Here is a 6,141-nt window from a genome sequence, read left to right as displayed (position 1 = left end):
TTACAAGCAAATTTGGCACGGAATAAAGCCAATTAGATGGTTGAATAAATTCAACCTTACAGATAGGAGTACTCTTGATCACTCTCGAAGGATCTCACATACCCTTGGCAGTTAAGTTGAACTTCAAGGCAACCAATAACATGGCAGAATATGAGGCCTATATCACTAGAATGGAAGCTCTCCGAGAGTTGGGAGTAAAAGAGGCCAAGGTCATTGGAGATTCGACCTTGGTTATAGCTCAAGCACAAAGGTTGTGGAAAGTGAAGGAGGAGCACTTAAAATCTTGTTAGTAGTATCTAGAGGATTTGATGAAAACTTTGACAAAATTGAGTACACGATCATCCCTGGAGCTCAAAATCAGTTTGCAGACACCTTGGCTACTTTAGCCTTCATGGTTGAAATACCTGAAGGAGTATGGACACAACTCTTAGAGATCAAACAAAGTTATGGGATGGTACACAAAAAGAAGGCCGAAGCTTCAGTCTTGGTTAAAGAGGAGGAAGGGGTTCCTTGGTATTATGACATCATGAAATTTTTGGAATTTGAGGTATATTCGGATGGTGCAAACAAAAGAAAGCATCATTCGATTTGGATGATGGCAATGTAATACATCCTATGTGGAGGTCAGCTCTATAAGAGATCCTACGATGGTATACACCTTCGCTGTCTAAAGAAAGAAGAGGCCGAGAAAGTTATCGAAGAAATTCATCAAGGGATTTGTGGTCCTCATATGAATGGGAGAATATTAGCCAAGAAGATCTTGAGAATAGGGTATTATTGGAACACAATGGAGACCAATTGTGTAGACTTTCTGAAGATTTGCCATGATTGACAAACACATGTGAATTTGAATCACGTGCCACCTAGTGAGCAATATAGCATGATCTCTCCATAGCCTTTCTCAGTCTAGGGCATAGATATGATTGGAAGGATAGCCCCTAAGGCCTCAAATGGACACGAATACATCCTAGTGGTGATTGACTACTTCACCAAATGAGTGGAAGTGGCCTCCTACCCCATGTTAAAAGCCAAGCATGTGGCTCTATTCATAGAGAATAGCATCATTTGTCAGTATAGGGTACCCCAAGAGATCATCTCCGATAATGTTTCGCACTTTGAGAGAGAGGTTAGAACAATCATGGAACTATACAACATTGAGCATCACAAGTCTTCACCATATTGACCACGGACCAATAAGGCCATAGAAGCAGCCAATAAGAAAATCAAGAACATCCTAGCCAAGATGGTAATGACATACAAAGATTGGGCTGAGAAGCTCCCATTTGCCCTATAGGGTTACAGAACTTCTATCTATGCGTTAACTAGGGCAACCCCCTACTCTTTTGTCTACGGTAGTGAAGCGGTACTTCCCATTGAGGTGGAGATATAATCTTTGAGAGTATTAGCGGAAACCAAGGTCCTAGAGGAAGATTGGGTGAAATAAAGATATGAGCAATTGTCTTTGATAGATGAGAAGAGAGCTAGGGCACAATACCATGCACAAGGATACCAAAAGAGGATTGCTATAACATTTAACAAAAAGGTAAGACCTAGAAACCTCAAGGAATGAGACTTGGTTCTAAAAGTGCTCAGAGATGAAACTTTTGATCCAAGAGGAAAGATGAAGCCAAGATGGTCTTGCCCTTTTATTATCAAGAAGATCATATCAGGAGGTGCTTCCAGAATTACAGATTTGGATGGGGAAGAGATGCTTCGCCCAATCAACATGGATAGACTTCGTAGATACCACATTTGAAAAAAAAAAAAAAAAGACCTACTAGGTTGAAAACCCGAAAGGGCGGCCTAGGAAAAAGTTAAGGCAAAAGGACTCTTCTAGGTTGAAAACCTGAAAGGGAGATCTAGGCAAAAGATAGGGGCAAAGACCATGGGCATGGAAAAAAATTCCTTAAAGGACTCATGGGCAAAAATTACATGGCATGAAAAAAAGAAAAGAAAAAAAAAAAGAAGAAAAATGATGACAATAAGCAAAGATAATAAATGGGTGGTTCTCTCATTGCTCAAATTGAAAGATGATAAATTGTTTCTATAGAGGATGTAGAACATTCCAACCTTTTATTAAATTCGTAGGAAAAGACATGAAAATCATAAAGTGTAGAAAAGTAAAATTTGGGGTATATCATGGTGGTCGGTTAGTCTTTCTTTCTTTTGATTGGACTTTTTGTAAGCTTTCTCAATTATGTGAACCCACTTCATGACAACCTTAAGTCATTTCTTATATCCTAAAGTCGGATGAGGCAGTTGGAACCTCTCATGTGGCCATATTTGGAAGAGCTAAGAAAGAATGAGAGAAGATGTGAGAGGAAGGAAAATAAAAAGAGAGAATTTTTTTTTTTTTTTTTTTAAATATTGAAATGAAAAGTAAGTTCAATGACGATACAAGGAGCCTCAATGGGTTGAAAACCAAAAGGCGATCCATGCAAAAATTAGAGGAATCCCGCTAGGTTGAAGACCTAAGCAAAAATTAGGGATTGAGAGAAAAGATTCATCCATTTTAACTTGATGGTATAGGAATGTGCAAGGGAGAGACTAAAGGGACTACTCAAGACATAATTCAAGCACAGAGTTTCCAAGAACAACAAAATGGCATAAATTTCCCACAAGTTTGTAATTTAAGTAAATATCCAAAATAAAAGCATAAATTTAAAAGGAGTTCTTAAGGTACAACCCAAAGTCTCAAACCGAATATAAAGTGCAAGCATGTATGCTAAGAAGAGGAAAATTAATTAAAGCAAGAAAAAGAAAAGAAAAGGTATGCTATGCTATGCTATGTCCATGTCTATGTCTGTCTGTCTGTAGGATCATTAAAAGCACCTCTTCCTCGGCTGGTAGCTTAGAGTTGACTCTGAACCTCCTGCACCATCACCGCCATCACAATCAACACCATCCTCACCATCCCCACCACCGTTCAACTGCCGGGAGTACTCAATCAACTCCAGCTTGAGGTTTCCTGCAAGCAAAACAAGCTCCTCATGCTCCTGGATAGTAGGCTGAATTTTGAAGGGAAGGTTGTTAGAACAAGTTTTGGGATGCAAGAATAGAAAGTAAAGAGAACAAGAATGGAAAAGGACTCACCGCCCATGTGCCTTCAGGGAAAAGGTAGCCCGTGACATTTGTATTGCACCTAACAAGACATTCCTAAGCGAAGCCATCAAGGCCATAGGCATAGACCGACCAAGGCAAGTGGGGAGGATCAATAAGAGCACCAACAGTAGGGCCCTCCTAACATAAATGTTTCATTTGAGAGTTACTAATGTACAAGAATGCAGATGATGACTGATTAAAGGAAATAAGAGGAGCAAGAACACATACCGAAACGGTGAGGGAAGGCATGAGGCGAGTACCACTAAACTCGTCATAAGCTAGCTCATCCATGACCCAATTGTTAAAGGGGATGCTCGGCCGTCACAGTTCATACTCTGCATCCGTCATGGAACGAGGAGCAAACATGAACACTAGAGGGTCCATAGGAACCCAAGGCACGTCCTCCCCTGCTAACTGGTAGCACACCCTCTCTGTCAAGTAGATCACCCCCAATCCACCGCCCTCGAGGGGCTAAGAGATACTAGAAGCAAAAAAAAGCAGTTGACTCAGAGCCCGGGTTTGCTACAGGGGGCAGCTCCGGCCCAAGGACTCCACATGATCTATAACGACACATAGGCTTAGAAAGAGAACCTTAAGAAGCATGCAAATAGTGAAAGGTATATGTTTCTAACTTACATCATCAGAGAGAGCCTGTCGAGATGGGCACAAATCGAGGTGACCTTCCTCAACTCCACCACAACCCCCCGAGCAATGAGACCATACTCCACGACCCAACACTAAAAAAAAAAAACATGACAGTTTCCAAGATTCAGAGATAGCAATGTGCAAGATGATAGTTTGTAAGAGGTTATGGTACAGTTGTAAGATGATAGTTTGCAAGGTTCAGATATCGTACAGTTTGCAAGACATAAATATGGCAATTTATAGGGTAACAGTTCGCAAGATATGGGTATGGATGCAGTTAACAAGAATATGGTACATAACCCTAACCTAGATGGCATGTGAATGTATGACCATAAGGATGAGAATGCATGAGCTACAAGAGAAAGGGGAAAGAAACTAACATCAAGGAGCTTTTAAGGCCCCACTAGTTGGCGCAGAGTCCCCTGACTAAGAGTGTCCAAGAAGGAGAAAAAGTAGGCAAAGCATACCGACTCCCAATTGGTAGCTTAAGCCCTCTCAAAATCTTGGAAAATGGTCAACCACCTCAAAGACACCGTCTACCCACCATTGGTAAATAGGTACGCCCCCAACAAGTTCAGCAGAAAGACCTTAGCCATCCAGAGACGCTCCTCAACCGTCCCCCGTAAACGATGCATGAAGTCCACCTCAAGATCAGTGTAGCAGATCATCTCAATAGCATACCTCCTCCCTAGAAAGTCTGCACCAAACCAAATGCCCTACTCGTCCTCTAGACTAATTGGGACCCCATCAAACCACAAGCTAGTCATGCGATGGAAGTAATAAGGAGTGATAGTCATCTCCCGAGCAGCAATGTGGAAGGTATGAGTGGTGTCCCACCATCTCTCGGCCATGGTCTACGCTAACACAACAGTGGCAGACCTCTTAGACATCAAAAGTATAACGGGCTCAAAACCCGCAGCATGAACATGGCCTCAAGTCTCCTCGGTTAGGACAAAGCACCACACCAAGAACCGACTGGTATTACCCCTATATAGGGCTGAAACCTGCAAGAAAAGAATGGGATTAAATTCAGATTAGGTGAAAGGAATGGTTAGAAAATAATATTGGATGCACTATAAGATGAAATATGACATGGGACATACAATTGAGTCCAAAAATGATGAAGGATGATGTTAAAATTGCAAACAAATTAAAAATGGATGAAAATTGAACTTAGATGCCCAAACTAAGGTTTCTGCCTAGTGCCATGCATACGCAGGATAGGGCCTATGTACGCAGAGTTCTGCACACGTACGTAGGATGGGACCTGCGCAAGCATAAACTAAAGAATAGATACATGCACACAAGAATAAGCCTACATATGCATCAATCCAGGCTGCACACGCAAGAACAAGTCTGTGCATGCAGGCCCAAACCTACATACGTAGGAATGAACACAGAAGGTTGTTCTTTGACATTTTTCAAGTTTTCTCAACCAAAACTCAACCAAAATATGTTTCTACCCCTTCTAGAGTATCAAGTTTTCATCTAAGGAAAAGTTAAAAAAATGAGAAAATTTTGAAAAACTTACCAATCCGGCCTTCGTACCCTCCGAAAGGTGTTGCAGTGATCTATAAGTTAAGGGAGGGTCCACTGTTAGCCTTACCACTCAATTCCAGTGGGTGAGATGGAAAGCATCGGTGGAGAGGATGTAAGAACTCTTCTTGGACTTAGGTGCCATTGAAGGAGATGAGAGAGTGTAAGAGAGAAGTTAAGATCGAAGGAAAAGATGAGAATCAAATTGTGAGGGAGTGAGAGAGAGAGGAAGAAGGCTTTTGTAGAGGGAGTTAGAGAATGTGAAGAGATGGAGGAAGATGAAGAGAATAAAAATAAAATAAAAAATAAAAATACGATTGGTAACCATTGGAGAAAAAAAAAAGATATGAAGAGGCAAGAATATACTTGATGGCTAAACTACATGTAGTTTAGCAAAAAAAAAAAAAAAAAAAAAAAATTTCAAATATCCCCATGGAGTTCCCAAAAGACTAGAAGTGCAAGAGAAAATTCAAAAATACACCCAAAAATGACAAAAATGCCCTCGTATGCAAGGAGTGTAAATACCGTAAAAAAGCATCCCTAATGGATCGGAACCATCAAAAATATCCCAAGTGGATTGAAAGCATCAAAACATCCCTCAATGAATCAAAAAATATCATGAAAACTCCTCCATGAGTCTAGATCATCAACTAAATCCCAAGTAAATCCAGTATCATAGACGGACTCCCCCATAAATCCAAGGCACAGAAGTAGCTCCCTCAAGAGTTGCGAAGCAAAATTTCCCCAATAGAGTTTTGTAAACCACCCCCCCCCCCCCCTCGAGGGTGGAGTCAACAACAATCCTCAGTGAATCATGAGAAAGAAGAAGATAAATATTCCCAATGGAAGGAGTTCCCT

Source organism: Quercus robur, chromosome 1, assembly GCF_932294415.1.
Source record: "Quercus robur chromosome 1, dhQueRobu3.1, whole genome shotgun sequence".
Classification (NCBI taxonomy): Eukaryota; Viridiplantae; Streptophyta; class Magnoliopsida; order Fagales; family Fagaceae; genus Quercus; species Quercus robur.
The sequence above is the reverse complement of the archived record's forward strand: the minus strand, read 5'-3'. Positions refer to the sequence as shown.